The sequence below is a fragment of the Papio anubis genome, chromosome 9, assembly GCF_008728515.1.
Source record: "Papio anubis isolate 15944 chromosome 9, Panubis1.0, whole genome shotgun sequence".
NCBI classification, from domain to species: domain Eukaryota; kingdom Metazoa; phylum Chordata; class Mammalia; order Primates; family Cercopithecidae; genus Papio; species Papio anubis.
The window spans coordinates 23232953-23245939 of record NC_044984.1 but is presented as its reverse complement, the minus strand read 5'-3'; the positions used below and the strand labels follow the sequence as shown (position 1 = coordinate 23245939).

The following is a 12987-nucleotide window of genomic DNA, read 5'->3' as shown; positions in this document are numbered from 1 at the left end:
AAAGGTGGGAATACGTGACTTGGGTATTTTAAAAACGATTTTCCATGTGATTTAATTAATCCACACAACCACCCATTAAGAACTATTGATGTAACAGACGTGTGTATGTACTATGCTTTCAGACAAACACACCTTCTGTCTTATTTATCGGGGCCTGCCTAGTACTCTCACTGTATAATTGAAAGTTTGCTAACTGAAAGAAACATTCTAAAATCTATCAACTTTAGGGTAACAGTCTAATTGATATTAAAAGTAAATATACATATTTAATTATACTTATTTCCTCATTATGAAACAGGGTGTTTTTATTGTTTTGGATTTTCCGTTGGTCAGTGAGTAAAGCCACAACTTGATCTGCAGTCGTGTCTGGTGTTTTGGGTATTTGCCATGGCCAGGCTGCACTTTTACATACTTCCAAAGATAAGGTCTTCACACTAGTAATGCATGCCCTCCCTAGGCCACACTGTTCTTGTGCATTCTACTTGGGAGTACCCCTTAGGTAAGGATTACAGTAGTGCAAAGTCTGCACTTACTTTGTTGCATCTTGTCCTGTAGATGCCCCCCTTGGAAGTTTTATTTGTTTCAAATTTGGGTGGAGATTTTAGGGACTTCTTTTTTTGATTAACTGACTGTTGCAGAATACAGTTAGAAATACGAAACTCTGATTTTATTTTCCTCTTCATATGAACTGTGCTGTAGATGATTTGATATCATTGTCAATTTGCAGCCAAATTCTTTGGTTTTCCTCAGTTTACTCATTTATGCATTCTGCCCTCCTTTAAAAAAAAAAAATATATATATATCTATATCAAGAACTCTGGGACAATTGAAATTGCCCTTGAAAATAAAAGCAACATGAGGCTCAGCCCAGAGATGGGGTTTATCTCTGGGTTCTATGAGTTTGATGCACACTAATTTACTAGTGCTGGAACCAAATGGGTTGAAAATCCTTGTTTTCCCACCAGATGGGTTATTTTAAAATATCACAAAACTTCTGAGGTTATTTACATTACAAATGTGCTTCTTCACACACATCAAGAATTGAGTACCATGTTTTGACAGTAACTCCTTTATGAAATTATATGTTGCGCAAGTGGAGTAAAATTCAAGTCATTCTCAAGGGAGCAGGCTTATGAATCTGGATGAGGTCACACCTCTTTAAAGATGCAGTTTGATAATCCGACATCAAAACAAAGGAATTCTGTTAATCCTCTCACAAAAGTGCAAATTGCTAATCAGATCCCTGGGCTGGGCTGGCAGCTTGGTAAACAATGAGCTTGGCAGAAGAGCAACTTTGGGCGGATAGATAGCTGAGAAGCTTGGGATACCAACTTTGCCCCTATGTTAGCCCAGTTGGGTCTGTTGTTTCGAAACAATTACGTGTGTCAATGGAGGTGGTTTTGCAGTTATTGTGTTCTTGTGCTTTTCTCCCTCCATGTTAATGATGATGCAAATCAATCTTCCTGTCTTTCATTTCACTTCACTGGTGTATAGGCTACTATGCCCCTATATTCTTTTCACTTGGATGCATGTGTCTTTTGAATTTTCATTACACATTCCTCTACAAGCCCAGAGGATTTTCCCTCCCTCCCATAAATAGTGTGGTGGTATTTGAAAAAGGAAGAATAAATCTAAATCCATCTGAAAAAAAAAAAAAAAGAATCTTCTAGAAGTTGTAATAATGAAGACACTTTTTTTTTTTAAAGCGCTAAAAATCCAATTTGAGGCAGTTTAAGAAATAAGCCTGGAATTTGTTGGGTAAAGGAATACAAGGAAGGCAAATAACCAAGGAGGGGAAAGGACAGGAATGTAGTTGGGCCTCAGGAACAGTTGGAACCCGGGAGTCACACTTTGTCAGGACTTGATCCCTTTCTCTTGTCTCTGTGTCACTTTGAATGTCGGCTTCACTGTTTCTTGCTGCAATAGAGATTTCTCCATATGGGAGGAAATGTCACCGTTGATGACAGCGCTGGAATTTTATAGCTCACTGCTTTATCCATTCTCCTTAAATCAGATATCGTAAGGAAGGACTCTGATTGGCTTGGATTAGATCAGGTGCCTGTTCTGGACAAAGCAGCCATGTTATATAACCTCATTTGCTAGAGGATAGAGGGTGCATGCTATCCGTCATGCCATCTTCTTCACAATGATTGAAATACGTAACCAGCCTGAAACATTCTAAAGCCTGATGATTGCATTAGCACGTAGAGTTATTTTGTTCATCTCAACACCACTCTTTTAACTTTCACTCTTTTTGGCCTTTTTGGCGTTTCCAGCTTTCACTCAAACATGACTAAGAGTTAACTTGAAAGTGAGAAATACAACTTCTTCATTTTAAAAGGGAGCTCTCATTAAGAGAGTGCACTGTTTTGAATACTTTCAGCTAATTTCCTGTCTCCTAGTAAGAGAGGGTGCATACATTATTTGGGTGCAGTGTATGTTGGAAAGGAGCAAAATTTAAACTTTTGATTGTGGAGGCGTATTCCAATGGGTAAGAGCTGTGTGCTTTTGCTGTAGGACAGTATGGGCTGCAGTTGGCATATTGGTTTTCAGTCAGATGAATGATGCGGAACGTGACAAATCTACATCTGTAAGGGGAGAAATGCGTCAAAGGTAGAGGTTTGGGGCAGAGGATGGCTGGCCCGGTGGGGCCACGTTACCCACAGCCAAAGCTTTTTGAATAAGAGCACTGTCTTTTTAAAAGCAACAGGGGGTGCGGATTGAGGGAGTGCTCACAGCGGTAAGTATAACACAGCTGTGCTCTGTTTATGCTTCGGCTACAATAAAAAAGCTATAAAATGTGAGATGTCATAGCTCCACTTTGCTTTATTTATACTATTTCCTCTGAGCTCTGTCACACTGCACATTCATCTGCTAAGTTGCAGCAAGAATGGAGATTAAAATATCACAGCTCAAAATAGGAGTCAAGCGGAAGGAGATTCATCATAGCCCTATTAAAAATATGTAAATATGGGAATGAAGTCATTTTAAAGCTATACAGTGCTCCTCCTTTATGAGTTAAGATCCCTTGAGCAAGTGATGGGCTATGCCAAGGACAGAGCTAGGGGAACTTGTTCTCTCTTCCACAATGGAAACCCTTTTAAGATTAAAGGCTGTTTGAATTGCAAATTATGTATGTTTTTCTATAATCAGAACCAAGTTAATAATGGCAGGAAATCTGATGCAAAATGGAACGAAAAAGAGTTTTGGGAATCAAGATTGTATATTGTTCATTTGGTTAGAATTTTTTCAATTAATACATGGAATCTCCTTTTAGACCCCAGTTATTAATGAAATTGGGGAAACTTTCAAAAGTATCCCTGGATACGGAAGCTCTAAGAAGGAAACTGATACACAAAGACAAAATTTGACTTTCCACAGCTCAACTATCAGTGATGAAGCTAAGGCTGGAAGCTAGGAATTCTACCTAAAACTTTGCCAGTAAAATTACTTCTTTTAGGATTTCCGCATCTCTAGTCCCCACAACAATTTATTTACCTCTGTTGTTTACATGGTGTGCTTAGGCGAGTAAGGAATGGAATTTTTACATGAAAAGTCTGGAATACCTCATATGCGATTTACACGCCTTTTATGCTCTCCTTGCCTAGCTGTTGAGTAGCTCTTGATCTTTTGACCTTCTGATTTTCCAAATGTTCTATTGCTATTGTGGTAATAATGAAGGCCAGCACTCATTAGGGGCTTATTGGTTACCAGGGATGGTACTAAGTGTTTGATGTGAGGATCACAACAACCACATGCAGTAGGTATTATTGTTTCTCAGACTTTACAGATGTGGAAACTGAGGCATGAGATTACACAGCTGGTAAGTGAGAACAGGAATTCAAACCAAGCAGTCTAATTTCAGAGCCTGCATTCTCAACCCCTGTTGTCTTTCCAAAAATATGTATTAGGAAGACAGTGGAAGGAGCACAGGGCTGGAAAAGAGGGTACTTGGGTTCCAGGCACAGTCCTGCCACTGCCCTAAGTCAACTCATTTTTCTTCTCTTTAGAATAAAATGAGCACATGATTATGTCTTCCAATTTCAACTTTGCATCTATGCACTGATACCTCATGAAAATAAATTTTCAGTAACATTCTTCTGCATTCTTACTTAGTTTTAGTTTCAGAAATAGTTATGTTAAATATTTGTAATGTACAGTGATTCTAGAATTTTGTTTGTCGTGTACTTTTCATTTTGTTTTAATTGAATTCTTTTGGATGCAATGAATAGGGGGAGCAGGGCTGGCTGAAGACTTTCTAGCTGTGTGAACTGGAGCACATTTCTTCATCTCTCTGTGCCAGTTTTCTCATCTATAAAATGAATATAATAAAAGTGCCTTTCCCTATCAGTGTCTGTTGGAAAGGAGCAAAAATTAAACTTTTGATTGTGGAGCCATATTCCAATGGATAAGGGCAGTGTGCTTTTGCTGTAGGACAGTATGGGCTGCAGTTGGCATATTGATTTTCAGTCAGATGAATGATGCGAAACATGACAAATCCACATCTGTAAGAGGATAAATGCGTCAAAGGTAGAGGTTTAGGGCAGAAGATGGCTGGCCTGGTGGGGTCATGTTGAGATTATGCCTGTAATCCCAACATTTTGGGAGGCTGAGGTGGGAGATCGCTTGAGGCCAGGAGTTCAAAACCAGCCTGGGCAACACGGGGAAGCCCCATCTTTACAAAGAGAATTCAAAAAATTAGCTGGGCATGGTGGCACACACCTAGAATCCTAGCTACTCAGGAGGCTGAGGCGAGAGGATCACCTGAGCCTGGGAGATCAAGGCTGCAGTGAGTCTTAATTACATCACTACACTGCAGCCTGGGTGACAGAGTGAGACTCTGTTTAAAAAAAAAAAAAAAAAAGTACCTCTCCCATAGCATTGTTCTGAGAATTAAGCCAGGTAACACATGACAATGCTTAGCACATTGCCTACTCATAGGAGCTACTATAAAATATCTAAATGTTTGCTGTTACGATTATTATTGACCATCTGAGTCTCACTTACCATCTCTGTCTCTCCATGCTACCAGTTCTCCTACCACAATTGGTAAATTGTTTAGCTTTTTGGTGCCTATATTCATGAATTTGCAGGTTTAAGATGCCATCAGATGTTACCATCTACTTAAGATAGAAATATTAGGGCAGGATGGAACTTTAGAGGTTGTATAGACCAGCTCTTTCATGTGATTAATGTAATACCCTGAAAGATCAAGTGATTTATCCAAGAACTTTCAGCTAACTGGTAGACCCCAGAGATATGGCCCATGGATTCCAGCTGTGGGTTCCAATGCAACACTGCTACCTCCATAGGTACCCTGCTACCTCTGTGTTAGATTAAAAAATGTGAAAAGTTCTTGGAATTTGTAAAAGGAGCAATGACGCACATTTTAAAAGTTTAAATTAGGCAAGTTGCCATAGTATCTCAGATTTATGACAGTTTTAGATTTTAGATTGTGCATCTCTTTGGCAGACTTCAGAAGAGGACGCTAGGAAATAAGCTTTAGGCTGGCAGGGCTTAGAAGTGGTCATCTTTCTTATTGAATCTTAGGAGATTGAAGTGCTTGGTTCCTTTTGTATGTTGAGTGAGATAACATGTAATTTTCAGTAGCATGGGAAGAAGTAGACCTGATATACTTAAAGAAGGTGGAAAGAAGAAAAGACTTTTTAATAGTGGTTGGAGTAATTTAAATAGGGAAATATTTGATAAAATAGTGTGATAATTTTTGAGACACATCTAATGGGGTCAAAATTCATCCACTTTAATATACAAAGAAAAATAGAGCTGTTTTCATAATGTATTCTCACTTTTTTGGTTGTTTTTGAGACAGAGTTTCACTCTTGTTGCCCAGGCTGGAGTGCAGTGGCATGATCTTGCCTCACTGCAACCTTTTCCGCCTCCTGGGTTCAAGCAATTCTCCTGCCTCAGCCTGTCAAGTAGCTGAGATTACAGGTGCCCACCACCGTGCCCAGCTAATTTTTTGTATTTTTAGTAGAGATGGGGTTTCACCATGTTGGCCAGGCTGGTCTTGAACTCCTGACCTCAGGTGGTCCACCTGCCTCGGCTTCCCAAAGTGCTGAGATTACAAGCGTGAGCCACCGTGCCCAGCCTTATTCTCACTTCTGAGCCCCCACCTTACTGGGCAGGTTGAAAGGGAATAAAAAGTGAATACAGAATAGCTGTGTCAAATCCTCTCTGTGTATTTGTTTTCCCATATCCCTGTTCAGGCCCTGGAGTAGGATGGGGTGAAGGAGGGGCCTAGGATACAAAATGTAAAGAGACAGCACTCTCAGGTGCCACCCCTGCACCCACAGGGCCCTGAGAGCAATGAGGCCTCTTTTAATTGTGTGTCTGCCTAGGGGATGCACAAATCTCACCCTAGTGCAGGCTCTGCCTCTGTCCCAACTAAAGAAACCATCTTTGGGGGAGGCTGTATCACTGTGGCTACAGCTGGGAGTGTGGGCTGTCACATGTATTCATGCTGATCCTTGAGTTGACCTCTGTGTCCTTCCTGGATTCTGCACCCTAATCTGGTCTCTACCCGGAGGGGCTCCGTCCTTGTTGGATCAGCTGCTGATGCAACTGGCCCCACCTGGACTTTGAGCCAGTGAATCTGTTGCTGACCTACCATTTCCTTTGGACTTGAGGTTCCCCTTTTTCTCCCCATCCCAGGGCTTCCTCAGTCTTCCTCTGTTTTGTGCATGTATGTGAATGTGTGTGTGTGTGTGTGTGTGTGTGTGTGTGTGTGTGTGTGTATGGTGGTGTGGAGAGGGCAGAACAGAGCATAGTACTTTTCAGTTTCCTGCACATGTGCACCAACTGTGAGGAATAAATAACCAACTCTTACTCAGTCAATCCAGACGTTTTCCTTCCTTTAGCAGTGGTTTTTTCTTTCTCTCTCACCAGATTAGATGGATACAAGGCTAAAAACAGGGATTCCCAGGCAGTCCTGTGCTCTCACTACCACCCTCAACTCCTGCCATCAAGAAATGTCCAGGAAAGAGGACCGTCAGCCCACAGGGCCGTGGATTCCTTTGTGCCACTCACAGGCTTCTGCACCACTGCCCTGGAAGCCAAATATTAATACCGATACAAAAAAAGCCTGAACCCCACCTCTGAGTTCTTCATCCCTTTTCTACCTCTTTGTTTGCCCAAAATTCTCTCCTCTTCCTCCCTAGGTGTGTGAGAGCTCCCACACTGGCTGTTTATGATCTGCATTTTGCTTTTGTTTTGTAAAGGGACATATTTTGGAGATCTTCACTGCTTTTTAACTCTCAAATTCTGTCGTTCGAGTTTGTTATCTAAGATTTTCAAAAGTTAGCTCTGAAACTCAAAGCTGATTAATGGCCCTTTTGTTCTAGATTGTGGCCGACCTCTTCTTGGAAGGATAAAGGCCATTAATCTAGGGACAACAAGAATAAGACTTACATGATATGGAACTGCATCTGGAAATATTTCAGACAGTAACATATCTGTTACAAGTGGCAGTCACCTTAATTTTATAAACAAATAATTTCAATATTCCTTTAGTCATAGTTTAAGAATCTGTATCTATATGTACTTATATATAGATATCTATATATATCCATTTTGATATCTGTGTATGTGTGCATATCTATACACCCATATGCATATATCAAAATATAACATTCTACTTTATAAATGTAATATAATTATGATTTGTCAACCAAAAATAATATCAATTTTAAAATAAGAATATATTTATTGTGGTGATATAGATGCAACTTCAACCCATTTGCCTGTTATACCTTGCATATGTTTAAGAAAACTAAGTTTCTTTAAAGAATGCTAAATTCACCTAACACAGAATTTAGCATATTGTACACATTGAAATATTGTATAAATGAATGAATGACTTTATCTTGAAGGTCATTTAAGTTGGTCATTTTGAGCAGGGACACAACACGGTAAAATTGGTGTTTTATAAAAAATATGATAGTGCTGTAGTAAGTGAATAGAAAGAGAATGAGATAGGGAACAACTGTAGGAACATATTCTAAACATATTCTAGAACAACTACTGGAAGAGATTCCTTTTCAATGATCCCCACACTCCAAATACTTAGACTTTGCACTGGACATACGGTCGTTTACCAAGTCTGTTTTTTTCTTCCTCTTGACACTGGGTCTTAGGTCTGTCACCCAGGTTGGAGTGCAGTGGTGCATTCTCAGCTCACCACAGCCTCCACTTCCCAAGCTCACACCATCCTCCCACCTTAACTTCCCAAGTAGCTGGGACCACAGGCCTGCGCCGCCACAGCCAGCATATATATGTATATATGTAGAGATGCGGTTTTGCCATTTTTCCCAGGCTGGTCTTGAACTCCTGAGCTCGGGTGACCCGCCTTGGCCTCCCAAAGTACTGGAATTACAGGCATGAGCCACTGCACCCATCCCCAAGTCTGTTTAAAGAAGCAGCAATTAAAAAGTCAGGAAACAACAGATGCTGGAGAGGATGTGGAGAAATAGGAACGCTTTTACACTGTTGGTGGGAGTGTAAATTAGTTCAGCTATTGTGGAAGACAGTGTGGTGATTCCTGAAGGATCTAGAACTAGAAATACCATTTGACCAGCAATCCCATTACTGGGTACATACCCAAAGGATTATACATCATTCTACTATAAAGAGACATGCACATATATGTTTATTGTGGCACTGTTCACAATAGCAAAGACTTGGAACCAACCCAAATGCCCATCAGTGATAGACTGCATAAAGAAAATGTGGCACATATACACCATGGAATACTATGGAATACTATTCAGCCATAAAAAAGGATGAGTTCATGTCCTTTGCAGGGACATGGATGAAGCTGGAAACCATCATTCTCAGCAAACTAACACAGGAACAGAAAACCAAACACCACATTTTCTCACTCATAGGTGGGAGTTGAACAATGAGAACACATGGATACAGGGGTAGGAGGCATCACACACTCGGGCCTGTCAGGGGGTCGGAGGGGTGGGGGAGAGATAGCATTAGGAGAAATACCTAATGTAGATGACGGGTTGATGGGTGCAGCAAACCACCATGGTGCGTGTATACCTATGAAACAAACGTGCACATTCAGCACATGTACCCCAGAACTTAAAGTATAATAATATGAAAAAAGAAGCAGCAACTACCACTTACTTTAGAAAGACCTAAGAAAAGTTGGACATAATTTACTGTGTATTTGAGTTCATTTCTCACAGGAGGTAGGCAGTTGACTTTTCCAAATGATCTCTCTTTTTTTCTTTTCTTTTCTTTTCTTTTTTTTTTTAAGACAGAGTCTCACTCTGTCACCCAAGCTAGAGTGCAGTGGCACGATCTCGGCTCACTGAAACTTCCACCTCCTGGGTTCAAGTGATTCTCCTGCCTCAGCCTCATGAGTAGCTGGGACTATAGGTGTGTGCCACCATGCCCAACTAATTTCCATATTTTTAGTAGAGACGAGGTTTCACCTTGTTGGCCAGGATGGTCTCGAACTCCTGATCTCAGGTGATCCGCCCGCCTTGGCCTCCTGAAGTGTTGAGATTGCAGGCGTGAGCCACCACGCCTGGCACAAATGATCTCTTTACATACAACTTAGTACCTTGTTTTGTATTTGTTATTCAGAGTGGGTACAAGAATTGTCTTGTTTCAGGAATAGCAATCTGGGGTCTATATGGTTAAGGAAATGTAGCCCATAACTGACTCCTGTTTTCAGGGTGAAAGACTAAAGAGAAGTTAATATAAGACTTGCAGAAGCTTGTGATCCTGTATAACACATTGTCACAAATTTAGTGGCTTAAAACAGTGCCCATATATTGGCTCACAGTTCTGAAGCTTAGAAATCCAACACAGCCTGGCTGGGTTTTCTGTTCAGAGTATCATGAGGCTAAAATCAAGGTTGTCCAGGCTGAGGTTTTGTCTGTGGCCCTGGGGTGGAAAAATCTGTTTCCCGAACTTATACTTGTTTTTGGCAGAATTCAGCTCTTTGTGTTTTTAGGACTAAAGTTCTTGCTTCCTTGCTGGCTGTTAGCTACGGCTTGTCCATAGGCCCTAAAGGCTGCTATATTCCTTGCCGTGTGTACTTTGTATTCTGAAGACATCAGTGGTGTGCCACATCCTTCTCGTGCTTCAGATCTCCATCTTCTCTTTGACTTCTCTCTGATTTCTAGACTAAAATGTAAAAGACAGATGCAATCGATTAGGTAAGGGTCATGCAGATAATCTGACTCAAAATCACCTGTGTTATATAACCTGTTCACGGAATAAAATCCATTATAATCACATTCCTGGGCAGTATGCTGAGCATATTCAACATTTCTTTTTTTTTTTTTTTTTTTTTTTTTGAGACGGAGTCTCGCTCTGCCGCCCAGGCTGGAGTGCAGTGGCCGGATCTCAGCTCACTGCAAGCTCCACCTCCCGGGTTCACGCCATTCTCCTGCCTCAGCCTCCCGAGTAGCTGGGACTACAGGCGCCCGCCATCTCGCCCGGCTAGTTTTTTGTATTTTTTAGTAGAGACGGGGTTTCACCGTGTTCGCCAGGATGGTCTTGATCTCCTGACCTCGTGATCCACCCGTCTCGGCCTCCCAAAGTGCTGGGATTACAGGCTTGAGCCACCGCGCCCGGCTCAACATTTCAGTAGGATCTTTGGGATGGTCTTACTATTCTGTCTACCAAATTGTTACTTGTTTAAAAAAAATTAACAAGGCTGTAAGCAATCTCTTGCAGGGAACAGCCAAACCACTTAGGAGAAGCACAAGGAATATGTGATTTAACTAATATTTTGTTAGAAAACCAGTCATTTTGTTGTTGTTGTCTTTTGACAGAATCTTGCTCTGTCATCCAGGCTGGAGTACAATGGCATGATCTCGCCTCACTGAAACCTCTGCCTCCTGAGTTCAAATGATTCTCCCACCTCAGCCTCCCGAGTAGCTGGGATTACAGGCGCATGCCCCCACGCCTGGCTAATTTTTGTATTTTTAGTAGAGACAGGTTTTCACCATGTTGGCCAGGCTGGTCTCGCACTCCCAGCATCAAGCGATCCACTTATCTTGGCCTCCCAAAGTGCCGGGATTACAGGCATGAGCCATCGTGCCTGGCCAAAACCAGTGCATCTTTTAATGAAGTTTATTTTCTAACATCTGACCTTGACAGATCTATTATTAATAATCTTTAGAAATTTCACTTGTGTGATTCATTTGTTTCTAAATGTTACTACCGTTCACATTACCAAAACAAAACAAAAACCCCAAAACAATTTCTTTATCTATTATTGGAAATAGGGAAGGAATGGCTTTTACTGTTTGTGTGAGAAAAAAATAAGCAATGGGATGTAATTTATATGTAAATATCAAGTCAAAGTGAATTTTAACAGTGAGATCTTTGTTAATCAGTTCACTTGAGTGGTGAAGTAAGCTAGCTTTCAAAGCTTTTTGGACTTTCTAGATTAAAAGAAGGAACGTGGGCAAGTTTAACTAACTCTACAGTTAGTGTCAAGATTAGAGGAAGCCAGTTCTCTACACAATATAATCCCCACTTGTGACATCAATTGCAGGTTTAGGGGGTTCCCAAAACCATCCTTGGCTTCAGCAAGTGGCTTGAAAGACTCAGAACGCATTGAAAGCTGTTATACTCACAGTTATGGTTTAAGAAAAGGATACAGATTAAAATCAGAAAAGAGAAGAAATATGTAAGGTAGAGTCTGGGGAATTATCAGAGACAGAGCTTCTGTTGTCCTCGCCATGGAGTCAGGATATGTCACTTTCCTGGCATCGATGTGTGACACAGAGCATTGCCAACCAGGGGAGCTCACTTGAGCCTTTGGTGTCTGGAGTTTTTACTAGGACTTGACTATATACTGTCCCTTACATGGCTGACCTTTAGTCTCCAACCCCTTTTGAATGTTGGTGTTGGGCTGATAGTTTTAGTTTCTGGTCCCTCTGAGAGGCAAAACTGATACTGCTTGGCCCAAACCACGCATTGTAAATCACATTGTTAGACTGTTCAGTGGCCAAAGCCTTCAGCCAAACAAACACACTCCTATGACATTTTGAGTTCAGGAGATCACATTCTCATAGCTGAAGGCAAATGCCCATCTCTTTGGCCAAGGTTAATTCTTCCCTCCTCTAATGAGGAGGGACGGGGGAAGATGAAGACAGTATACTGTGTGTCAGACAGCATGCTACGCATTGTTTCCTTTAAGCCTTTGAACAACATTATTAGAAAGAGACTACAGTTACCCTTAGTTTACAGACAGCTGGATTTAGCAAGATTAAGTAATTTTATCCAACACTGTATACATAGTGTGGTGGAACCAGCGTTTGTACCTCTGTTGGCCTAACTCCAAAGGACATCTCAGACACTTTGCTGCGTTGCTTCCACCAAAACTGAAAGAGTATAATGATATGTAACATAATGACCATTTAGAAGTAATTATTCTCAAGAACTGAGTTTTTAGAATAAAATTGTCATTTAGATTTATAAGAATGTACAGTGCTCATTTAATAATGTAGGATATAGAGGAAGAAGGTTGATATATGGATGGTTACTTCATTGAATTCATACCTTCCGAATGGAATCCAATCAGCACTGTACCATTTAATGAATTGAAACTCATTTATGGGGTGTGTGTTTTATCCCAGGTGCCGTGCTGGCCATTGGTGACCCAAAGATGATGAAAAATATGTTCCTGCCCACGAGGAGTTAGCGACCTACTGGGGTATGTACAATGCCTATTTTGTTATTTTTAATATGATGTTTGTGTTAAGTATTGTTTAGAGAGCTAATATGTAAAAAGTATTTGGCAAATAAATTTTGCGCACAATTTTTCCTTTTACTGAATGTACTAATGCTAAAAAAGTTGATAAGTTGGAGATTGTTGCTCATATAACCAAATCCATTAAAAACAGGTTCAATTTTTGTAGATTCTGTAGTAATAGGGCAGATTAAATTTTAAAAAGCCACTGAGACTTGTCTGTACTTCCTACATTTGTGTAT

At 40.7% G+C, this 12987-nt stretch overlaps 1 protein-coding gene across 12 annotated transcripts in view; it reads left to right on the top strand.

The window, feature by feature from the left end:
• Positions 1–12987, top strand: part of SOX5 (SRY-box transcription factor 5) — a 1038891-nt gene that overhangs the window by 180919 nt on the left and 844985 nt on the right. For all 12 annotated transcript variants that reach the window (XM_021923251.2, XM_021923253.2, XM_021923254.2 and 9 more), the window contains one exon: positions 12633–12709. The gene's annotated coding sequence lies outside the window, so the exon portion shown is untranslated. The remainder of the gene's footprint in view (positions 1–12632; positions 12710–12987) is intronic.